This window comes from Rhinolophus sinicus, linkage group LG10 (genome assembly GCF_036562045.2).
Source record: "Rhinolophus sinicus isolate RSC01 linkage group LG10, ASM3656204v1, whole genome shotgun sequence".
NCBI lineage: Eukaryota > Metazoa > Chordata > Mammalia > Chiroptera > Rhinolophidae > Rhinolophus > Rhinolophus sinicus.
In genome coordinates this window covers 82,851,171-82,876,286 of record NC_133759.1, presented here as the reverse complement: position 1 = coordinate 82,876,286, position 25,116 = coordinate 82,851,171, and the positions used below count along the sequence as shown (strand labels likewise).

The 25,116-nt window shown below is 50.7% G+C and overlaps 2 long non-coding RNA genes across 2 annotated transcripts in view; one reads left to right on the top strand and one right to left on the bottom strand.

Moving 5' to 3' along the window:
• The window catches only part of LOC109451127 (uncharacterized), a 57,816-nt gene that overhangs the window by 5,029 nt on the left and 27,671 nt on the right, over nt 1-25,116 (bottom strand). The window contains exon 4 of the long non-coding RNA XR_012489806.1: nt 2,406-2,548. This is a non-coding gene — a long non-coding RNA (uncharacterized LOC109451127). The remainder of the gene's footprint in view (nt 1-2,405; nt 2,549-25,116) is intronic.
• LOC141567120 (uncharacterized) lies at nt 7,079-10,911 on the top strand. Its single transcript, XR_012489514.1, has 3 exons — nt 7,079-7,186; nt 9,183-9,223; nt 10,573-10,911. It is a non-coding gene; the product is annotated as an uncharacterized LOC141567120 (long non-coding RNA).

The window sequence follows — 25,116 nt, the reverse complement described above, 5'->3', positions numbered from 1 at the left end:
CCTGCTGGTGCCACCACTGTCCCTTCAACCCACCCTCACTCCCCAGTCTGGGCGGGATGCCCAGCCTCAGGTCCCCTCCCCTTCCCTTCTAAACCCATAAACAGGAAATGCTCCAGGCTGGGCTGGCCAGTGTTACCCTCAGAGAAAAGCCAGCAGGGGGTTCTGACCCTTTGATCACCCATGCTATACCTAGGGAGGCCCCTTCAGAAGCCTTTGTCCTCCCAAATCAAAGGTGACAGCAATTTTAACTCATTAGCACTAAGCCCCCAGAGGAAGCTTGGGTTGAAAAAGAATCATTTCTCGGGCTCTGCCTTGTCCCTTGACCCTCTCCTGGGTCCAGGGGCTTCCTGATATGGCAGGCAAGGGACAGTGAGGTAGCCTGGGGTAAGGATGGGGAGACTCCCATCAGAGAAATTGTGTCTCCCCAAGAACTGTCCAGAGTGGCTGTGGTTGGGGGGAATAGAGGAGATTGGAGGTGTGCACCTGCAGTGGTTGTCATGGCAACCTGAGGCTCCCAAGAGGGTGGCCTCTCCCCCAAAGCCCTATGAAGCCTGGAACATAAGAGTGGGGACACACACACACACATTCTGGGCTTTGCAAAGTTATTCCTGAGAGTGCTACCAGCTTTCTTTCTCTTCTACTTCCCTGGGTGAGGCTGAGATCCGGGCCATAAGAAGAGGATGAGCCGGGGGACCAGGGAGTGGAGGCCTGCACAAGGGGAGACAGCTGCTCAGGTGTGCTGGTGCAGGGTTATGTATGCAGTGTGCCTGGGCTGGTGTGTCAGTGTGTACTCAGCTGACCCACCCCCCTCCCGCAGCCAGACCACACAGGAGAGGGATTTGGGAGGGAGATGGTTATTAACAAAGACAACAATAATCACAGTTAACCTTAATTGAGAGCTTATTAAATCCCAGCTATGTGATTGTGGTGAGCATTTTACAGGCAGCGTCTCATTTGATCCTCACAACAACTGTACAAGGTAGAAATTATTAGCCCCATTTGCAGATAAGAAAACTGAAATTCTAAGAGGTTCAGTTACTCGCTCCAGGTCCAGGTGATGGAAAGAGGACAAGACTCTGAACGAGGGAAGGAGGCAGGGGAAGGGGTGCCATCCCTGAGGCCACTAGCCCCAGGCCCCGTGGACCACTCATGTGCTTCTGTCCCCATGTTCCTTGGCAGGGCTGCTCTGGGTACTATGCCAAGAGGCAGAGTCTGGGAACCTCAGATCGTGGGGGGCCTGAGCTGGGCTGGGGCAGCTGAGGGCACCTGTGAGGGTGTGGGGACACTGAGCAGCAGGCATCGTGATTGGCACAAGCCAGGGGTGCGGCTGGCAGCCTTGCTCCTGGTAAACACGAGGAGAGGTTACTTCACAAGGAAACAGTAATTAACTTTAATTAGCACCTTGCATCTCAGAATATTATTAACATCTCAATTTCTCTAATCAAGGCTGCAGGAGAGGGGCGGCATCTGCCTTGCAGACTCCTTCTTGGCCATGCTCCCTGGCTTGGTGTGGTTCCTGCCAGACCCCCACCCCCTGGATGGCACCCAGGAGCACCTCCTCAGAGGTGGGTTGCCAAGGGGAGGCAGGGAGTGATAGGGCAGAGAGCAGGTCTAGGCCAGCGACACAGCCAGCGACAGGACAGAAGGACAGGAGCCAGGCTCTGTGTGGCCACCGTATCCTTCCAAGTAGACTGTTAGCACCAAACATAGGGCTAGGCTTGTGTCCTCTGATTCAGAGAACAGACATGGCTGGCGGCCTTGCTTATCCCCCTCCCTCTCTTCTTTCCTTCTTCTCCCCTCTCACATCTTTCTTTCCCTTCTTCCTAACTCCCCTTCTTCTCACCCTAATTTTCCATTTCAGAACACTTTGTTAAGCAACCATTACCGGACAGGGGTTGGCTTCCACCACTGGGGACACAGCAGTGGCACAGGACAAATCGTGCCCTGGGGAGTTTAGGATCCTAGGGAGGAGATAGGCTTGGGTAGAAAGAACTGTAATTGGGCTCATTCTGATGGGCATCACAATGGAGGTGCAGATAAAAGGCTGTGGGGTTCTAGGAGGTAGGCAGGAGTGGGAGATGCCAGGGCCCTAACATGAGGGCACCAAGACAGACCATTTGGGGTTCCACAAAGGCAGGAGGGTGCTGAGGCCAGGAGGGCACTTGCTGCTATTCAGCCCTCTTGAGAAGGCCACCACAGAGGGAAAGCCCTGTGGGCGCAGGAGGTGACTTCTTCATAGCCACCCTCCGTGGCTGTTAACCCTGCCCACTGTCTGATATTAATAGCTGACTGTCCTCCTTGGTTTAATTGCAGTGACCTGCTGCTTGTGCAATTTGTTATTTGTTTGTCAGTGTCCTCGTGGTTGTCTTCCCAGTCCAATGAATTTGTGTTTATTGAGCACTTACTATGTCTGGAGGGCCGCCAGTTCTGCCCTGGTGTATGCTCCAAGTGCTGGCATTCTTCTCTACAGGGACTGGAGGGGTCATGGCATTGCTGCCTGCAGGTCTGGACATCTCAGGAAAACCACCGCAGTGTTCCCGGAGGGTTCCTGGTAGGGAAGAGGCTGGTTCCACATTGGCCTAGTCAGCACCCCCATCCCAGGCTGTGCATGTGCCTACATTGTCATCTTGGCACCTCTCCCACCTCTATTTTTATACCACCCGGAGGACAGGGGCAGAAGATTAAGGTTCAACTGGAAATCTTGTCCAACATTAACCCAGAGGTTAGGTTAAGCGTTTAGTGGAAACCCCACTCTCAAACCCACCTAGTTTGGGAGGGCATACACCGTTTGATTTTATTACTGGGTTGGTGCAAAAGTAATTGCAATTTTTTGCAATTATTTTTAACCTGTTAAGCTGCAATTACTTTTGCACCAACCTAATATTTATCTTGGCTCAGAAAACTGCTCATGTTGCCAGGTACAAAGTAGGACCAATTACGTCTGACCACCCTAACATGGGCCATGGAGCAGGGATGGACCTTAGCTTTTCCTTTGCTATCGCTCTATTCAGGCCTACGGCATCTCATTTAACTCGTTTCCTGTAATTCTCACCTGAGCCTGGAGAAGCAGGAATTGTTATGCTCATTTTATAGTTGAGGAAACAAAACAAAGAGGTGAAGTCACACAGGTGGTAAGAAAGTGAAAGCATAACGGGGCAAGAAGTGCTGCGGCTGCCTGGAGATCACTCTCCTAATCAGTCTCCCCACTTTATTGTGAGCCTGCCCTTTTCCCGGAGCTGGGGTGCTGGAGGAGCCTGAGCACAGCCCCTGCCCTCAAGGACGAGCAGAGAATGGCCACTTGTCTTTCAGCAAACCTTAGCTCCTCCTCCGACTCCCCCCCCCCCACTCCCCAGAGCCCAGGGCTGGGCCTCTGTAATTGCAGAGTAGTCAGCACAGGGCGGGGAACAATCTGACGTTTCCAAAGGCCTTTTGGATGTTGATGATGATGGCGATGATGAGGCTGTCTGTCTCCTACCAAGACTGAGGCCTTTCTCTGTTTCTCTCTCCCTCGGATCCGGGTCTCCCTCTCTGCCCTGAAGACTAGTATTGTCCGAGGACCGGCATTTGCTTCTCTTTGAAGGAGGAAGGGGACAGACTGGGCCTAAGTGAAACCTGGGGAATCAGCCCACCCTCCACCTTCCCAGAGTGGGATGCAGGGATGTTTGGGACACCATCATTAGCATAATATTTGCATAAGGAACAATTGAGGAGATTGGAGTCGTGCCTCAGAGGAAACACCTGCAAGGAACTGTGAATGAAAGCCTCTCCCACCTCCCACTGACATCCCTCCCACCCCCACCCCCAGGATGGGGGTGATTGGCAGGAACCCAATGCACCTAATCGTGATGATGATGGCGACCACAGTTAATATTCACAGAGCGCCTACTAAGTGCCAGACACTGAGGTGGATGTTCTGCTTCTCTCAAGCTTCACGGCCACTCCAGGTGGCACATTTTATTATCTTATAATACAGTTTATAGAGGAGGAAGTTGAAGTCATACAGAGTATGTTACTGGCAGAGCTGAACTTTGGAACAGGGTGCTGTGGCTCAATTACCATGCTCTCAATCATAACTGCAGATTGGGGTGCTCTGGGCTCACCCCACGCACCAAGATCCAGGGACTCCTGGGAGGCTTCAAACAAGAGTGTAAAAGCAGGCTCCTATACACAGACACCCATGATCACGCACACACATGTACAGCTGCTCTGCCCTGCCCCCACCCCGGCTTCTGGAAGCAGAGAAGCTGGGCTGACTTGGCCCATAACCAGGTTAGCCAAGATCCAATTAACTAGTTAGCACAGGCAGAGCTGGGGGCAGGCAGGGCACACAGGAGAGCGGGACGGATGGGTCCGGTAATGTGCAGAGACAGCCAGAGACAGCGACTCCGCTCTAACCTGATAAGCAGCTCCCAACATCGATGAGGTCGGCCTGGCAGGCGGAGTGGCCTCAATCCCGGCGGCCGGGTGGGGGGTGCTGGGACAGCCTCTGACCCCCATCCGTCACCCCTGGCTGCCACACAATCCTCCACAGTGCCCTCATCCTCTGGCCTCACCTGAGCAACACTCACTCCTGCTCTGCCTCCCCTAAGGGCTGCAAGAAAGGCAGTTTCTGTGAGACATATTTTATCCAAAAGAGGCTGGAAATATTTGTCATCATACATGGAAAATACAGGTGAAGCAACCATCTCCTCCAGGTGGGAGGGTGGGAGTGAAGCAGCCAGAGCAATTAATGAGGGGGGAGTAAAAATAATAATAGACATTATTTATGGAGTTTGTCACAGGCCAGGCACAGTGCAAACCTTTTATGTGTATAGCAGCTCCTCGAATAACATTGTTTCATTTAACGTAGTTTCATTATCACATTGATATACTCTGGGAACTTAACTCTTGTTTCTATCAATTAGCCTATAGTAAAAGTGGTTTCGGTGTAAGTCGTTTTGTTTCTAGTCACAGTGAGGACGTAACTGTACTCCCTCATTTACATTCACAGCAACTCTTTGCTGTATGATCCCCATTTTGCGGATGAGAAAATTGAGGCTTAGAGAGGTTAAGAAACTTGCCCAAATTATCAAGACACCTCCAGCTCAAAAACCACCACACTTTGTACTACCCCTGAACTAGGTCTAGGATTAACAATATTTCTTACCGATAGCGATACTTCTTGCTTTTGCATATCACTTTAGAGTTTACAAAGGCTCTTTGCATTTATCCTGACACATTTATAAGGTAGATGTTATATTTCTAATTTCTACAAATAAATGAAACTGAGTCTTGGAGGGGCAGTGTGGCTTGCCCAAAGCCTCACAGCTGGTGAGTAACAGTCAGGATTTGACCCCAGGCCAGGTCTTTCCGACTCCTAGTCTAAAGCTCTTGAGGAGCCAATGGAAAAAGAAAATGATATCCCATCCTTTAGTCAGGGTTGAGTGGTCCATCTATTGTTTATCGTTTATCATAAGCTTGTTGGAAGAGTGTGTGCAAGACGCTAGGCTGGGCACAGGTGGAGAAAGCAGATGGCTCCCTGCCTCCATAGAGCAGGTGGAGAGGAAAGCCCTGAATGAACTGTCTGTGCACTTGGATGTGCCTTGGGCAGGGGACTCCAGGGAATGAAGGGCCAAGAGAAACCCTCTTAGGGCACTAGAGCATCTCTGGCTCTGATTTTCTCTTGTTTTCCAGGGGCTGCATCTAAAGCCCAGAGTGAAGTCCCCAGGGTCACACAGAGACAAGCAGACAAACCAGGTCCCCTGACTTGAAGGCAAGTTTCCCTCAGCCCGGAGGACTTCCATTCATCACGAGATGGGGACTTCCCAACCCTGTAACCTCTGAGTTCTGTCTGAAGGCCCTCCCCACCCACTAGTGAAGGAGCAGATGCTGTGCCCACCATCCCTAAGGAAAGCGCCCCATTTGCCTCTCTCTGTGCTCTGGGAGAAGAGAACCAACAGAATTCTTGCCACTTCAGGCAATCTGGGGCTTTGGGGTTGGGACTCCAGGGGGAGTGTGTTGAGCAGGGCAACAAGCAGAAGGCCCCACCTGTGTGGGACCCAGCATTGGGGCCACGCCCATGAGAACATGTGTGCACATCTGTGTTGCTCTCTGCTTTCTCTGATTCCAGCACCAGAAGGGTTAAGACGTCCCTAGCCAGGGGACTGAGGAGTTGTCTGTGCAGGAAGCTGTTCTCCCAGTCCCAAAGGCCTGGGGGATGGTGGTGGGGGGCGTGGGGAGGGACTTTCTCTGTCTCTTTCCCAGGCTCCTCAGCCTCCCTGGGGATCCAGCTACATGCCAGAAAGGTGACCTTTGACCCATCCCCCTCCGCAGGCTAGCCCTCCCCCGCCCAGCCAGTAAAGACTCTGATCCCTGCTCGGGTGCTAGGAGAGTGGGATCCCCCCTACTTCCTCACCTCCATTTTCCCACCGTCTCACTTACTCCCCTTAGTGTCTGACTCCACTCCCATGCCACAGTGACCATATTCAGACCCCTGAGCTTCTTCCCCCACCCAGCTCTCGGCCCCCAGGCTTCTCCTCCCAGCCTTCGCACTTGTAATCTTCTAAAAATAAAAGCCTGTGATTCAAGTAGGCAACTCCGGAAATCTACAATCCGGCCCAGGCATCCGCTGGGTGGGGGGCAAGGAAGGACCAGTGTACAGAGAAATACCCAGACACAGCAGCCTCCTATCCTCCCAGGTAAACACAGGAACACAGTCTGTTCCTGAAGAGAAAGAAGGCAACAGTGGAGGAGGAAACAGGAGCGGGAACAACACTCTGCTGGGTGGGGCTCTTGCGCTCAGGTCCCTAACAAAGACGGTCTGGGGTCTCCTCATGGGGCAGACTGTGAGCAATTACTCCCCTCCTATTTTCTCAGCAATTGCTTGAAGGAGTGGTGGGCTGCCTCCACCCACATGGTCAGGACTGAAATCTAAGGAAGTTTCAGCAGGTTGGGGCTCTATGCCCTCCTCTGCCGCTCACTTTGAGCAACGTTGCTCAGAGACATCTATTCCCCATCCTTCTCCTGGACCCTGGCCAGGACAGAGGCCAAAGGGGATCCAGGGGGAACATCATCTGAGATCTCTGTCTTTCCCAGCTGTGCGATCAGGTGGCCATGGGAAAGAGGGGCTCTCCAGTCCCTCTGTGGCCGGCCTGGGCCACTTCCTCGGGGTGGCAGAAGGATCAAGACCAAATCACATTGGACTTCGGTAAGATTCACTCTCACACTGGCCCTTATGGACTTTCTGGCTGGAATTGGTTTAATTGCTCAATCACAGTACATTCGAGGACCTCACAATAGAAATAATTAGAAGAAAACTAGCTAACATTTTTCAAGCACTTACTATGTGCCAGACCTGGGCTAAATACCACACATGCATCATTCTTACTGAATCCTGTCAGGAGCCCGTTTTTTATCGTCCTTAACTTATAGGTGAGGAAACTGAGGCACAGATTCTCACAGAGCTGGCCTTAGCCCTAGGTCACACTGGGAAATGGAAAAGCTGGACTTGAACTCGTGCCTGTGTGATTCCACAGCCTTTTCCTCTTGGCCTCTGTGCTGTGGCCTGAGGGTGTGACGCCCTGCTCGAGGGGCATATTGAAAGTGACTATGGTCACAAGGCCCAGGCGGGCGCCACTCTCAGGCCTGGGGGAGAAGCCTGCTGGGAGGCTGGGCTTGCTTCCTGCACTGGCCTGGGCTTCCTCTCTGCATGGCCTGTCACAGACATGGGCACAACACACGGGGTCAGAGATCCCTGGCTCCTCCCACTCTCAGCCACTTACAGTTCAAGCCTCAGGAAAGCAGCACAAAGACCAGCTTCAGGGCATCTGGGAAGTTGCCCTCACAGTCTCATCCCTGGACCTCTGTCCCCAGCTGACAGGCATCCGACTGTGGCTCACAGACCTGGCTGACTCTCGCTAACTCCAGATGGGTAACCCCTGCAGCAGCCTCACGGGCAGCAGCAGAAGCCCTGTTTACCTTCCTAGTCCCCTGTGGGGGTCAGGGGGCTGGGCAGGGCTGGCAGCACATCTGCGAAGGAGACACACACTGACCTGAGAAGCTGCCCTCTCTGCTCAGCTTCTTGGGGCCCTTTCCCAGCCTATCGCCAGGCCCCAGTGCTATGTCCCACATGTGGCTTTTGCATCCTAGGAAAGAATGAGTTCTTCCTCTGAGGACCAAGGGGAGCTGTCCAGCTCTTCCTATACCATGTACAACCCCCACCCAAGGACAGGCATTTTGAATTGCAGCCTTTTGGGTTTAGACAAAATGTATCTATCCCATGGGAATCAGATGGTGTGCCTGGCAGACTCCTACCATTACAGTTAGAAACACAGGTAAACACTTAGGCCAGCTCTGACATATGTAAAGTGAGTGAATTAGCTGCATCACCCATGATAATAACAATGCCACCATTACCAGCTTACGAGCTACTGTTTATTATCAACCACAAACCTGACGCTGTGCCAAGCACTTTACACACATTCTTATTTAATATTTGCAACGACCCTATGAGTTCCATGCTACTCATCCTCAGTGCCCAGAAGAAAACACTGAGGCCAAAGTGTCACAGTAAGCAGATGAGCTGGTATTTGATCCCAGGCCTGCAGATAGGTGGCGTTCCTGCGGTTCCTCTGCTTCTGGCCAACTGGCCCTTGTGCATGTCCCACAAGGGCACGTGGCCCACGGATAAACTTGGCAGGAATTCCTGAAATTCTAAAACTGCTCCAGGCGGTTCTGACGAGATAGACATGTCCTGCGACCTAGGTCTGGCTTTGCTTTAAGCCTCTAATTGGTTGCTGGCCAGCAGTCACCTTCCTGTACCAAACTCTTCTGATCAATAACTAGTGGGTGCTTTGACGCTCATGACGCACCCACCATAAGTCCATCATTATCACAATTCTTGATAGCTCCTCCTCACCCAAGAAACCCTCTGCCCCTTTCATGTTTGTCAGCTGAGCTACTAATTTATATGTTCCCTTTGTCCTTGGCTTGTAAGTCCTACCTGGTCCTCCCTCCCACTGTGACCTTGGGGGTGCAGGATAAATTCCATTCAACCCCCCCTCCCTATTTCTACTAGTTTGGCCTTGATATAGAAGTTTATCTCTAGTCCCTCTGTCTCCCCACCCTGTTATCTCTTCTTTAATGTTTCTCTGGTCACATCATGGATGCCCTTCCTCTGACTGTCTCCAGTGTCTCTTTCACAGCCTCCCTCCCCGAGCGAATGCTACGGAACTGCCCAACATGTGTAAGTGTGACTGCCTGGAAAATGTAACTTTCAAGGAGCTGGAAGTTGAGTGACAGTAAACAGAACCTTGGAGACCCAGACATCATCTAGGGTTTTCATGGACTCAGCAGCAGGAACCTAGAAATAAGGCAAGATGGGAGAAAGGGAGGGATGGGGGTGATCAAAAGATGAGCTGGAGGGAGAAATGGGCAGTAGGGAAAGTGATATTCATTCAACCAGGCCAAGAGAACCCTTGATTGTCAGTGTTGGAAAGGCCCTTAGGGATCAGCCAGTCCAGGAATGGGAAAGAAGTTTCAAGACGCAAGCTAAAGCTCAATGATGAGTAGCAGCTGCCGGGAGTGTGTCCTGAGAAGAGAGTGATGTTATTGATTAGCAATGTCTGCCACGGGCGCTGGATTAGAAATGGTGGCATCCGTGCCAGAATTTACATCCCTGATCTAGTTTCAATCTCTTTACTGTGGAACAACTAAGGAGCCCAGAGGGGAAGAGACTTGTCCAAGGTTTGCATAGTGAATTGGAGGCAGATCTCAGGGCCTTTGCTGTCTCCTAAAACCCAGGTGAAAGTCGTACAACTAGATAAAGATGTGGGGCCTAGGAAAAGTGGACCCTCAGTATGGGATAACCAGTAAAGTCCTAAGTATGAGATAAGCAGTTAAGGAGCAGCCAACCTAAGGCTGCGAAGACCAGACACTGGGTGAGTGTTCAGTTCTCACGGGGTCATCAGTTGACTAGATGTGCCTACCGCCCTCATTGTGCCTCCTCTGACCTCTGGCCTCTGGTCACTTCTGACAAGGAGGCTCCCTGGAGCAGAGGCCTTGGCTCTCTCTAGACCAAGAATGGAGAACCCAGTCAGAGGGAGGTAGGAGGAGGGGGAAATGGGCTTGGGGAAGGGCTGGCACCGAGAGGGGTGAAGTCCTGGCCTCTGTGGCAGTGGAGAGGGCTCTGAAGAAGGTGGCAGTTGGGAGGAACCAAGAGCTGGATAGGAGGTGAGCACGGAGGCACCTGTGTGCAGGCTTTGGGGTTTGGGCCAGAGGAGAAGAAAGAACCTGCAGGTGACAAGAGCCACAGAATGGGGATAATGATACCCTGACAAAGCCATTGAGGCTTGGAGCCCAGCCCGGCCAGGGTGCTGGCACAGCTGAGCCATGACGCACTGCTAACAGGCTGCGGGGTGTGAGCGGGAGGGGAGGCGGGCCTCGGCGCCCAGCACCAGCACAGCCTTGGAAATTTGCTCCTGAACCTCTGCCTCCCTCCCTTTCTTGGTCTCTGTTGCTCTTCCCTTCTCTTTTTCCCCCCATCCTATCTCTTCCTTTCTCTTGTATCCTTCCCTGTTCCTCTCTGTACCACAGCATCTCTACCAGGAGCAGAAATGGGGAAAGGAATGGTGAGAATGGTGGTGACAGAGAAAGATCTGGGAGCTGCTTTAACTTGCCCAAGGCTATGAAAAGAAACCAGGCTGCGAGAGCGTACAAGAGAGCAGAATCAGATCCGGACACCACACCCAAGTTTCCACGAGAGAAAACTAAGACCTAGGGAAGAAAAGACCTCATCCTGTCAGTGTCATATTGATTTGCCATCCCACTCTCCCATTTTCCTTCTGCTGCTGAGGATGTCCAGATTTTCCCCTAGGAAACCGCCCATTTCCTATCTCTGTCCATGTGGTTTAGAAAGGTCTAGCTTTACCTGACCTGACCTCAGATCTCAGGACATGACCGGAGCTGGCCCATCTGTGCCTTCCTCCACTGGGCCACATGATTCAATAAAAGTTGATCCACTAAGATCAGCGCTGGATCTTTTGCTAGACTATTTTGGAAAAGGAGTGCTTTCCTTCCATTAGGTTTGCCACATTGGTAGGTTTAAACCTGGACCTGCTTCAACCACTTGGGGAGTGGGTACCAGAGGGTAGAACACACAAAGGAGAGCATAGCCGAGAGATGGAGAGAGATAGATGCCAGACCACACTGTCTCAATGCTGAATCCAGCTATGCCTGAAGTCTATCCCTGGGCTTTTCAGTTATGTGAGCAAAAAGCCTATGCCAGTTTGAGCTGGATTTGCACCCAAGAGACTCTAATTCAGCTTAGAGAAACAGGAGAGAAAGAGACAACTGCAGGGACGAGGACCAAGTCGGATGGGAAAGCAGGCGTGTGTGTGCAGGAGGGGGAGGGCTGGTCCATTAGGGTAACTGAACTGGCATTCAACAGGGAAGCAGGAATACCCGAGTTTATTGGTGAGAAGAACACACTACCAGGATGATTCTCCAGGCCAATCTGAGGCGGGGAGAAAGCTTTCTTACTCCTACAAAGGTTGTCTATCTGTGTAATGGTAGAAGTCCATCCGAAGCCCATCTGGGCAGGGTGTGACTATACCGGGGTGGGGAGGAAGGCACCCAGTCGCAATTGATGTCCCTACTAACAGCTCTTATGACATAAGCCTCATCCCAAGACAGATCTTTAAAGACCAATGAAAACTTTCAACCAATCCCTCCCTGTTCGTCACGTGTGCTCCACATCCCTGCCGCCCCACCCTTCCTGATTAGATGTCTCCAGATTTCATCTGATTTACAGGATACGAAACTTAGTAATAAACAAGAAACAGAAGGAGGAACTAAGTCACAAGCTTGACTCATACTTGGTCCAAGTTGCATAGCTCCAACGCATCATGAGATGCAGCCCAGAGAAGGTGACCCCAATTTCCCCCTCATCCTGTACTGTAATGGCAAGATGTGTTGACCCCTCATTGATTATAACAGAATGAAATAACCTCCTGGGACCACCAACCTCAGGTCTTATCTGCGCTGCTTGCAGGAGGTACCAGGTGGGGATGGGGATGGTAAGAGGAAGTCATGCCCAGCGTTGATAAGAAACTTCCTTCCCTTGTCCCAGGCACACTGGTGTCTGCACTGAGAACCCTCAGGGGTAAGAGGAGGACACAGCCCTAAAGAAAGATGGAGTGGAGAGGGTCGGTTCCTGTGGCCCGGCAATTATTCTCCTCTTCATCCTTCCCTACCCTTTCCTATTTCCCCTCACTGGGAAACTACATAAACAAAATACATATATGTAATATGTATGTACATGTAAGATATGATATGTATAAATATATGCAATATTCAAGTATTGTCATTCCCCCCTCACCCTGTGTTTTAGAGCTTTGCCTGTCCAGTGAAGGTTTGCCTCTTCTTTTCTTACAGCTACGTGGTAATTCTGTTTATTTACTCATTCCCTTATTGATGGACATTTATGTGGTTTCTGGTTTTATTATGGTTGCAAATAAGAACATCTAACACATTCTGTGCAGTGAACATCTAACACACCTTGTTCACATGTAGAAGTGGTTCTTGAGGATTCATTCCTAGAAGAAAGATTGCTGGCTCAAAATGTATATGAATTTTTCATTTTGAAAGACACTGCCAAGTTGGAGTGGAGACCTTTTTCCTGTGAAGGAGCCCTCCCTGGGGCTGAACCAGAGATGAAAGTCACCCGAGGCGGAAAGAACATGGGCTTTCAAGTCCACGTTAAGGTTCAAATCAAAGTCTACATGTTCAGGTCCAAGTCCTGGCTCTGCCATTTTCTTCCTGTGTGATCTTGGACAAGTCACTTAACCTGTCTGAGCTTTTGTTTCCTGAACTACAAAGTGGGGGATCATAAGAACTGCCTCACAAAGGTGTTACAAGGATCAAATGGCATCCTGTAGGTCAAGCCTCTAGCACCAGCCTGGCACACAGTAGGCTCTTGGCCAACGTTAGCACCCTTTCCCTGCCTGCACCCCCTTCTGCGTTCATCACGGGAGGCCAGCTCTGGGGAGAGGCCAGAGAAGGTGGTTTATTAGTGAATGTCATGCAGAAGTTAGGACTCTATGGTAGCTCCTTGTAAATGTCACCCAGACAATTCTTGGAGCTAGGCACCATTTCAAGTACCACTAAGGATCTGCATTTGAGAATACAGGCTGGGCGCCATCCACTGGAGGACCTTTCCCTGAATGATCCCTCACCCCAGCCACGGCCCTCCATGTTCTCAGTCTCTGCAGAGGGGCGGAGAGACATCCTCCTTAAAGAAAGAGTGGGATGGCTAGATTTTATCCTAGGGCATGCTGGACTGCACATGCTCTGCCCAGAGAACAGAACAAGAACACGTACAGCTGACAGGACTCAGGTTGGGTAGCAGAGTGAGATCTCTGTCTTGGAGAGTCAGCACGCACATGTGTGTACGCGCAGGAAGCTGCAGGGCTGCACTGCTGGAGACCCCAGCCCCAGAGGAAGCCTGCCTGTCCCGGCCCAGGGGAAGGGTGGTTCCATGAAGGGGTATGGAAAGCTGGCAGGGGTGCTCACACTTTGGGGGTAATGGCCAGATTGCGTCCATAGTCCCAGTCAGATCCCCAGCAGTGCTTTGAGCCCCTAAGCTACAGGTCACTGTGCTTTGCTCTCTCTAGATGCCCTCCCCCAATCTTCAGGGCTATAGTTTCTTCCCTCTGGGGACTTCACGGGACATGAGAATCCAGGACTGGGCTGCCCTTCTTGGACGAGGAGGAGTGTGTGAGCCCAGAGGTTGCCCAGTAGGGCCCAGGGTGGTGATTTTGGCAAAAGAGGTGAAGCTGAGCAGCATGGTGATAGCAATGGTGACAAAGGCTCCCGCAGATGCAGTCATGACGAGTAATGGTTTGGTTGGGGAGGCTGTGGGGGCCTGGTAAGAAAGAGCTCTGCAACTGGAGTCTGAATACTTGGTTTTCAGTCCCAGATCCATCTACTACAAGCTGTGTGGTCTGAGGGAAATAGCTCACCCTTTCTGACCTCAATTTCTTCATCAGTAAAACAGAGAAACTAATACTACCAGTCTACCTCCCTCAATGTCTCTAACCAGCAGGTATCTTTAATATGCCAAAGGGCGAGAACAAATTCAGGCAGAGCTACTTTGCTGAAAACAGTGTGGAAGGGGACGTGACTGAGCAGAACTGGTCACATTATCTCCAGAATGATTTCTTGTGTCCCCTGGAGATTCCTGTCACCGTGACTATATTTCTTGGTTCCCAATTCCTGGATTCCAGGATAGCTGAGATCTCTGGCTCTCACCTCACTTAGCATCTCACAGTGAGGTCCTGGCTTCCTGCCCAGGCCCCACTCACTGGAGCTGGTGCTGACCCTGCAGGCCCCTGGCTCCCTACGCCAGGTCTGGAGACAGGGTCCAGGCTTGTTGGAAGGAACTAACAGGAGGCTTGCATGAAAGCCAAATGCTGTGCATAACAGGAGCTGGTTATGATGGCCAAGGGCTGGGCCTAAGCAATCCGACCACAGGGATACTTCTCAGGGGTCGGGAGAGTTTTGGCTCTGCATAAAACTCCCACCTGGATGTACCTGAGGAGTAAAAGGCAATGGGCTGGGGGTGGGGGGCAGGGAAATGTCCTCCAGATGGTCCCTTAGCCCCATAATAGACTAGAGTGAGTGCCCTATTCATGCTCTAGAAAGATGGGCGAAAACAAAGTATGAGACTACCCAGAAGAACCAAATCCTCACGTTGAGAAGGGAGACATAGGCCACTCAGTCCCACAACCACAAAAAGAATAAAAGAAAGGAGTGGGATTGGCCAGTGTTTACAAGTACGTGGGAGGGGGCAGGGCAGGGGGCAATGGCCCTCAGTGGGGGAGGGATGGGAAAGGAGCTACCCCTCATTGGACACCTAGGAGATGCCAGATACCACACCTGCATAGTTTTTTCACCCTCATAACCACCTTATGTGATAGATGCTATCTCCCTAGTTCCATGGGGCAGATGAGGAAACTAAGGGTCTGAAGGGTTAGGCACACTACTACTAGAAAGAGGCGGACCTAGAATCTCAACCCAGGAATGCCTATCTGACTGCAAAATTGATGCTTTGTGTTCCTCACCTACCATCCCAGGGCTCAGGGACATCCTTTCTGCATAGCCACCTCTCCAGGCCCTGCCTCCATGCCCCAGCCTCCCCCAACTGCTCTATCTCCTGAGATCTCCTTGAATCTTCACTCACTCCTCTTTCTGCTTCCTCTTTGGAAACCAGCCATAGGCTTTTTTCTTCCATCTGAGGGAAAGAAAATGGTCTCATTCCCCACCCCCAGGTCTTTCCATCCTCTCATCCATCCAAACCTAAGCATCTCTCTCCATTCCCTCCCCCTCCTTGTTTTTTTCCTTTCTGTTTATCCATCACTAGAATCCACCCCCTTCCCTCTTGCCTGTAGGTTCTGTGGCTATAATCAAATCATAACTTTTATTAAATTTAAGATTACTTTTTAATGGAATCAATTTCTTGTGTGGTGCTTCTCTGCCTGCCCGCGGGCTCTGCCGGCTCTGTGCTCAGCATCCCCACCCGCACAATTGTCTCTGCCGCTGGCGTTTCTGGCTAAGCTGCCTCAGAAGGAGGGGCAGGTCTGCCATCCCTAAACACACACACACACACACACACACACACACACACACACCCCAAGATACACCTTCCTGCAAAGCCCCCCCCCCCAACTCCGTGCACCCCCGCTGAGTGCTGGGGCTACGGGAATCCATGGAGGTGGCAGGGGCAGGAGGAGGGAGCTGCAGAGAGAAAGACTGAGGGCACAAAACAAACACAGAGCCCAGCAGACATTTCTCAGCCTGTTAATTTCCTACAGTTCTGTTTTCCAGCCTCGGAAACAAGCTGGTTTCTGCAGGCCCACCCCCGTCCCCTGACTGCATTGTGCAGCTGGTGAGCAGGGGGAAGTTGCAGGGAGGAGGGGGTCCAGAGGAGCCACGAGGAGACTCAGGTCTTCATTTGATTTGTAGAATACAAGCGAGATGCAGAGATGTGTCTGAAGTTGGGCCCCCAAAGAGAAGCCCAAATGGGAGATTTGTAGGCTGGAGCAGTCTAATCTTCCAAGTCTGGGGCTACAGGAGGAAGAGAGCCCAGGGGTGTGCTGCAGAGAACATTCTGGAGGTAGGAGAGGTAACAGAGAACAAAGGAGTTGGCGGGTTACTCTGATGGAGAGGGCAAGGGCTAAAAAGGGGGTATTAGGGGCGTTCTCATAGTGAGCTCACGGTGGGGCCTAAAGATGGGGGTTTGCTCACTCAGCAGAGATTTGGTGGCCTCCTTGAGCTGTCTGGGTAGCCCGAGGCTCTGCTCCAGCTTTCCTGGGAGGCTCTCTGGACAGTCTCATGTAGACAGGAGATCATGAGTGGACAGGTAGATCTGAGGCCTAAGAGTGACCACTCCTTGACTTTCCACGCAGACCTCAACACACTTTGCTTACGGAGTGTCAGGAAGGGGACCTCACGTCCATTCAGGTGGGAGGTGCATAGCTTAGTGGGCAAGAGCACAGTCTTAGCTTCAGGAGATCTGTACATCGAGACTCTGATGCTTTTCAACTACATGACCTTGAATAAGTAACCGAACTGCTCTGAGCCTGTTTCCTCATCTGTAAATGAGGATTCGGTGAGATGATGCATGTGGACATCTAACAGAAAGACTGGCACGTAGTAAGAGCTTAATAAGTAGATTGTTAATATTTGCATTATGTCTTCTAACAACCAAATGCACACACACAAACACACAGCCCGAAGTCCCCCGAATCCAGGTGGATTGGGACTTGAGCCAAAGCTTTGGCAGGAGGACAAATACCACCAGGTAGGCCTTGGCTCCTGGATGAAAACCATGCCACAACCATAGACCAGATATGAGTGACAGTTCTAGGACTGGAACCCAGGACATGGCGGGGTTCTTCTCCCTCCTTCAGGAGGGTGATTGGCTGATGCTGGAGAGCCCATGGCACCTTGTTAGGAGGAGAGGTGACAGACTGATGAAGGGTCCTTGACCCTGAAGGCCAAGCCCGCTTCCCCACCTTTGACTTTAGGGGCCAATGCGCCCAAAGCACGGGCTCCCTCTGGGGCACGAATGGAGGACTTCCTGTGGTGATTCCTCCTCTGTTGCCTCCAAGAGCTACTTGTTGCTTCTGGAGGCATTAGAGGGCTCTGCCCTTCTTCGGCAAGGCCCAAACAAGAGGAATCCATAAAGGTTTAAGTAGGCACTGCGCATGAGTGAACTTGGCTTCTCATTTCTGTCCTTCAACCCAAGGGGGAAGGAAGACACTGGTGGAGAATGTGAATAAGGGGCAGAACTGGGAAAGGCTGGTTCTGTTAGTGAAACCCCACATGTGCCCAGCTTGGGAGCAGACGTCAACATGGCCAGTCACAGTATAACTGAGATCTGCAGCGTGGCCCCATCAGGGCTGCACTTTGGGGCCTGGCAGTTGCCTGGGAGTTCGGGGCAGCTGGAGCCTTCTCCCCCACGCAGGAGCTCACCTCTCCATTACCCCTAGAAGAAGGCTGGTGCCACCTGCTCAGCATCTCCCTCTGTTCAACCCCTGTTCCAGTCATGCCTGCGGAATGGACCCCAGGACCTCCAGATCTGTAGGGTCTTGCCTGGGCCTCGATATTCCCACAGGGCCATGTATCAGCCACACATGTAGAGCTTTACTGCTTGAGGGGACTTTTGAGGTCTTAACATTATTCACTCAAATTTTCATTTCACTTACAAGGCAACCGAGGTCTAGATAGGGGGAGTCACATGAAGTGAGTGACAGAACCCAATCAAGATCTCCTGAACCTTCCAACGCTGCCTGCTGTGTTTGGTGGCCCTCACTCTGGATGTAGCTGTAACCGCTCCCCCCATTGACACCTGACATCACACAGCTTTGCACAGTATCTACCATGAGCTGGTACTTTACATGCATTCCCAGCAACCCTACTAGGGAGGTACTGTCACAATCCCCATTTTATAGATGGAGAGACTGAGGCTCAGAGAGGTTAACTAACTAATGTAAACTATAAGTGCTGGAGCTGGAATTTGAAACCAGAATGTCTGGCCCATAATCTCAGCTCTTAACCCCTCTACGCCGCTGCTCTTCACCTGAAGCTTCACCTGCACACATTTACCTTCATTTCCCCCTTCTCCTGTTCCTTACTTTCACCATCATGTTGCCATCATTTCCACCTTCACAATCCATCATTTTCTCATTTCAGTCTAAGCCAGATAATTGCCCCAGAAACAGGGCAGTTTCCAAATCACTAGCACACTCCCCTTTCTCTTGATCTTCCCTGTCACCTTTGCCATCATCATCTTCAACATTATCACGCTCACTATCAGCATCACCTTCACCATCTACAAGCTCTTTAATCGTAAATGACTGTGCAGATATAACTCCTGCCTTGGGACGGGAGGAGAGAGCATACAGTCTCCTCCAGCCATACGTATTCCCCCTTGAGTAAAGGTACAAAGTCAAAATGTGGAAAGGCAGTCTCCCTCTTAGAGACTTTTCTGGAAATAAGAGGGGTGGCGGGGAAAGACGTTGCAAATAGCCAAGAGCGTCTGTTGAGGGAAATTAATCAATGGCCAAGGAGATTGCTTGTCATCTTTCAATATCTATAGAAATAACAAGCCTCCAGGGGTGGTCGAAGCTTTAAGAGAAAAGAAGATCAGAGAATATTCTGCCCAACAGGTGCCTGTAATGAGCTACAGGGAAAAGATGGAATCATAGGCAGCTTCCACCCACTTTGGGTGTTGGCCAATACCCCATCTTCTTAGCCACAGTAGCTCCTGCAGTCCCTGGAAAACAGCAGCAAGCAATAAAGCCTAGGAATTTAAAAATTGATTATTCCTTTGAGTCCAAATCCCAGCCCAAAGAGCCTGTAGGTTGGCTCTCCGTGAGTGCTGGATGCCAGGGGTGCCATCGTCCTGCACAGGATCAAGGGAAGAGGGGCAGTAGCTTCCCGGACCAGAGCCTCCGCCCAGAATTCCAGCCAAGGCCCCAGAGCTCCCAGGACCTGGAATAATTTTTCCCCCTGGTTGTGTTTGGAATTGGCTGGTTTTCTGGGCACCAGGCCCAGCTCAGTTTAATTTTTGTTTATTTTTATGTACAGATTCTCTTCTGTTTGGGGAAGAGCTTTGTGTAAATTATTATTATTTATATGATAAAGAATAAATCACACCAAATAAAAAAACCCACAATCTCTTTTTCTCAATAGAATTACTAAATTAGGGGCTGAAAGGAACAGCCGATATGCTAGGGTTTGGTTTCAGGAAGCCTTTGGACATGGATTCTCACAAAATCTCTTAGTAAATGGGCTCTGTAATCCTGGATTTGATGCTACTCACAGCCAGCAGAGGCAAATGGGGCCTCAGCAGGACCACGGTAGTTCAGACCTAAGGGTGCTGGCTTCCTGGTCCTCCACACATCCCATCCCTTGGGAGATGAGTCGGGCATTTTTAAGTGACTCTCTAACTCATAAAGAGAAAAGAAAAGGGGAAATAGAGGAGTTTGAGTTTCTTGCCAGAAACATGATCAAAAGCCCTGAATTGGGGTGGGGGTGGGGTACACAGGAGTTACTTGAATAGTGGCATTATTACATCAGGGGAAAATGAGCCAATCATTTCTTTGCCTATTCATCACATTTGCATGCTATGAATCTATTGGTTGGAATGAAATGAGTCAGGAGGCAGGGATGCAGATGGGAAGAGGACCAGCTTGGCCCAGAGAGTGTCCCCAAGTGGCCCCCATCCTCAGCCTGAGTAGGGAGACCAGTTCACCAGAAGTACCCACCATCCCCCCAACCTCCAGGTCCACTCTTGCATAAAGTTCTGTTTGGGAACTAGAAAAAGGTGTACCTAGGGCAGGAATCCATCCTGAGGCTAATCTGCTGAAGGCCAGAGAGGAAAAAGTCTGCAACAGCTGGTTTTCTTTTCTTTTTTTTAATTTTTTTTAATTTTCCAGATCTCTGGCTACTGGAGATTTAAAAAACAGGTGGATCTGGCAGCATTACATACTAGCTTTTGCCCAAGCTGCATCCTCCTCCTAGAATGGGCTTCTCTCTGCCCAGGCATGGGTATGACCACCATTCTGCTTAAGAGCAGGGATCTGGGCCTTCATCTTGAGTTTGAAAATCCATTCTGCCACTTAATAGTGGTTGAAAATTGGGCAAGTCCCTGAGCCTTAGTCTTTCCACCGGTAAATGGGATAATAATAGCAATCACATACACACCTTAGAGTGAGGATTAAGGTATAAAAAGGGCCTAACACATAGTGTTGTCAATCAATGTGGTCATTATTTTAAATACTGCAATAAGCTGTCCCAGAGCTCCCCAACTGAGAACTAACCACGCCCTCCCCACCCTGCCCCAGGCCTTGTGTGGTCTGGGAACACAAAGCTTCTACTCCTAAGGTTTCCACCTAAGTCATTTTTCACAACCTGCCCTAAATCAGCTACTCGGAATAAGTGGGCAGTTCCTAGCCATGCTTTGCACTTAGTAGGTATTCAGTAAGTCAGTAAATATTTGTTTAAAAAGTTGCCCAACATGTCAAATTCCTAAACCCTGTAAATCCCACTAAATTCTAATCTCTCTGTTCTAGCTCCCATACAAGGCCTGGTTCAGCCACTCCCAGTAGAATAGGACATGGGGAAGAGTGGGAGGTAGGCTGTTAGGCAAGTGGGGGTGGGGGGGGGTGGAGCCTGTGAGGGGCTCTCCTGCTTCCAGGCCATGTGGACCAATCCCCTTCCCATAGGGCACTTAAAATTCTACCTTCATCTTTGATTAACCAACTGCTGACCTGAGACATGCCTGCCTGTACAGGTTCTCATCCAGCCAGAGGGGTGGGTATTGATTAGCTGAATTAGTGCAATGAACTGTACAGGCCATAACTCGGGATTGCCTAAAAGACCCTTTGAGAGGTGGTCCATGTAGGTGAGAGATGTCTCTGTGTGATTTGGGGCACATATGTACTTACCCATAAATATCTATATATTTATAGATGTGTATTTGTGGGTAAACACTGGTCCTTTTATCTTGGAGTACATTCAGTAATTCATTCTTTTGTCCATTTATTATTTGTTGAGGACCCATCATGTGCTACCACTAGATGAGATGCTATAATGCAGTAGTCACTAAGACAGACACAATTCCTGCCCATACAGAGCTTCTTTTCTTATTTTCTTAGTGAGAGCAGAGAGCAAGAGTAAACATGCAAATAAATAAGTAATTCAACTTCAGATTGTGAAAGTGCTATAAAAAATAAAGGAATAGAGAGTGACAGAGGATGTAGCAGGAGCTCCTTTAGGCTGGATGGGTCCTGAATGATGAGAACAATTCAGCCTCAGAATAACCTGGGAACAGAGTATACCAGGCAGAGGGAATAGCAAGTGCAAAAGCTTAGAACTGTTTTAGGACCAGCCACTCTAGGGAGCTGTGTTTTTTTGAGACAAATTTCAATCAGCTTATTACATATATACATTTGTGTCTTTCCGTTACTCTTAGAATCAAGTTCAACTCCTTACTGACTCCTACAACCCCACCCTCACACCCCACTGACTTCTTCAGTTCCTTGAACGAGATAAGCTCCTTCCTGCCACAGGGCCTTTGCACAGTCTGTTTCCACCACCTTGAATGCTGTTTCCTACCCTTTTTCTCTAGTTAAAGCCTATATCCTTTAGCTATCAGGAAACCTAAGATTTCCTTCTCCCACCACACACTAAATCAGTTTCCTTTGTTAGATGCTTTCACATTACCAAGTTCCTTCAGTCAGATCCATTATCTCACTTGGTAATTACGTATTAATTTTTTGCTTATCTGATATTAGTGTCTGATTTCCCCACCAGTACTATTACAAACTTTGGTAGAGCTGGGATCTTGTCTGTATCCCCAGCTGTTAGCACAATGCCTGGTACCTGGAAGGCACTTAATAAACACTCATTAAATAAATACTTATGCATGCTGGGGTCAGCTCTGGCTCCTACCACTAAGAGTCCCCAGTGACACACCCAGCAGCACAGAGGAGGGGCATAGGATGGGGAAGGGACTCAAAACCACAGACCAACTAATGGTATCAAGGGGGGAAGAGGGTGGGGTTGTTCAGCCCTAGAGAAAGCCTCAGGAGGCTATAATGGTATCCTTCAAATTCCAGGAGGCCTGTCACGTGCCAGAGGAAGAGCAGGGCGATTTGGGAGCCAGAAAGTGAAGGACTGGGCTGTTTTGGGAGGTAAGTGGGGCTCCTCCCTTCTAAGGAAGGTCCTGTAACAGTGAGAACTTTCAGGAGTAGAACAAGTATCTTATAAGGTAGTGAGTTCCTTGTCATTGGAGGTCTGTAAGCACCTCTGGGGCTCTGAAGTCTTCATTGCAGTGCCAAGGTACTGTGATTAGGGGTCTACCAGCAGATCAGGTCCCTTAACCCCACTGCTAGTCAGTCCTTTCAGCTGCAAAGTGGGGGCCTCCAGGGACCAAGGGGTATGTGGGGAGCCGGGTCCTTTTCACTTCATTCTTGGTGGCTGCTCTTTCCCCTCCCCACTTCCTTGCTCTGAAAGGGCCTGGGAAGGAGGGGACGAGGGTGGGGGTGGGGAGGCTCTTCCGCACGTCCTAAGTGGCTCCCCAGCTGGAGCGATGGTGCATATTTTAAGTGGAGTTTACAGACAATAGATCTCTCCAGGGCTTGGAGGGGAAGGAAGCTGAAATTCAGGACCATTCTGTGAATTCCCAAGTTCTTTGTGTCCATTGTATGGGGAACAATGCTGTTTGTTCAGCACATTCACTCAAGGTGGGGGGTGGGAGGGGTGGTTAGGTCCCGGTATTTGGAGGTTCTTAGAGAAAAGGGCCGCTGAGGAATGGAGGACCCTTTCAGGGAAGAATGGAAGCTAAAGGATCTGGAGGTGGGCCACAGGAGGTGGGGAAGCTGCCAGTCTGGTTGGGTGGGTTTAAATTCCAGGGCGGCCCCCAAGTAGAAGGAATTGCTTCCCTTCCACCACTCCCTCTCCTTCGGGGCATTCTAAGTCTCTCCTGACCTTGACGGTTGTCCAAAGGCTGCTTGTGATGGGGGGTGGGGGAGAGAGCTGTCCATTTACCAAGTGACCTTGGGCAAGTCACTTTCTCCTTGAGGCCTTACCTTCTTGCTCTGTTTCCATAGTTGAGGGGTTGGCCTAGAGAAGATCTCGCAACACTACCAGTTCAGACGTTCCTTGGCCCAAAGCTAGGCTCCTCTCCTATACTCACTATATACCCAAACTCACCAAGCCTGGGTCCCTCTCTTGATTCTCGCACTGTCACCAAGCGGTGCACAGTCTTGCTGGCTGAAGGAGGCTTGTATCCTCAATGTGAAGGAAGTAAGAAATGCAGCCCCAATTTCCGTCAAAGCACCTCACTAAGGAGAATATCCCTAATTTTGCATACATTATCTCATGCTGCCTAGATTAAAAGCCCTGTTCTTTCACTAGCTGACTTAACTTTAACCTCTCTGAGCCTCAGTTTCCCTTCTGTAGAAGAGACATAACAATAATGATCTCTATTTCACTGGACTGTTATGAGAAATGAGATAGCTCATCTAAAGCATGGTGTCCGAAAGGGATGGAGGGCTCCTAAGATGTTAGCCCCAGACCTGTGTATAATGACCAGCTCTGTTTTTCAGATAAGGAAAGAAGGCTCAGAAGGTAAGCATCACAGAGTGAATAAATGAAGGCATCGTAATTCAAAGCCAGGCTAGGTGATTTTGAAGCTGAGTTGCTTACCTGCTCAAGGCCTCCTGCAGAGATAGGACTCATGGCTGCTCTGAGCAGGCCTCTCCTGACTTCCCAACAGCACCTAACAATGCCTGAAAACCAACCCAAGATGTTGCATTGTTTAACCAGGGCTAGGGTCTGAGACTCCCCTCTAGCCCTTCCCATAATCCCACTGTAAATTGGAGCACCCCCCCACCCCTGCATCCCCCAACAGCCTCTGCATGGCAGTGTCTTATACAGGGGGAGTATCAGGGTCATGATCAGTGTCAGGGTCAAGGTCAGGGTCAGGGCACAGATCAGCCTTGGTGCTCCTGGGCTGAGTTCCAGGGCTGGGCTATAGTTTGGCTGGTCCCAGAGAGAAAACCTGAGCCTGGAGGCTGAGACTTGGTCCTCTTGTGCTCTAGGACCTTGGGCCCATCAAGGAGCCATTCTGGGCCTTGGATCTTCACAGAGCTAGAGCTGGGAGACACCCAGGTCCATGAACTGAGGCAGAGCTGAGAACAGGAGGAGAAGAAACCCGAGCCTTTGGGGCCCACAGGTTGGGGCGGGAGGGGGGGCAGTTACTGAGCCATAGTTCTTTCTCATTCCTATCTTACCCCCTCCATCTACCCTGATCCAGCCCATTTCCACCCCCACTCCCACTCTTTCAGCCATTTCTCTCTCCGGTTGAGGAATTTCGATTGAATGAGAGGAGAGAGAAAGGGAGGCATGGGGGAGAGAGGGGGGCAGCAGTGTCCACTTTGTCCATGTTAAGCAGTTCTTGTTCTATGAATGAAGGTGCTAGTGGGCTGGGGTGGAGGAAGTCGGGGGTGGAGGGAAACAGTGGGCAGGGCTGCCTTGGATGGGGTTGCCATGGGAACAGCAGCCTGTCAGGAGCCTAGCCTTCAAAGCTGAGGTGCAATAGTGTTGCAGGTTCCTGGGGGAGGCAGATGGCGGATGTGTGTCTGGGGTGGGGGAGGAGTTCTGATGTGAGCCCCCTGGGACTCCAGCTCCTGGATTCCAGATCAAAACCCTAACCTGAGAGGGAAGCAGCATCAAGCAATTCTTCCTGGCAGACACCCCTCAGCCTCAAACCCTCTCTTGCTGAGTGTAAAGCAGGGATGGGGGTGGAATCTACACTGTGGAGGAGGCTGTCACTGAAGTCCTCTGCCAACATCTACCCCTTTCACATAGGGCAGGAGGGAAAGGAGGACGGGGGAGGGGAACAGGGGCTTTGCTTGTCCTCAAGGCCTGGGTTAGGCATTCTGGCTCCAATTCCCCAGGGGGGGCCTTGGGGTCTGGGACTAGAGCTCCTAGAGACACCCAGTGAGCTGTGTGTGAGCTCTCCAACTGCATGTTCACTGCCACCACCCACCACCGTGACCCTCTGGC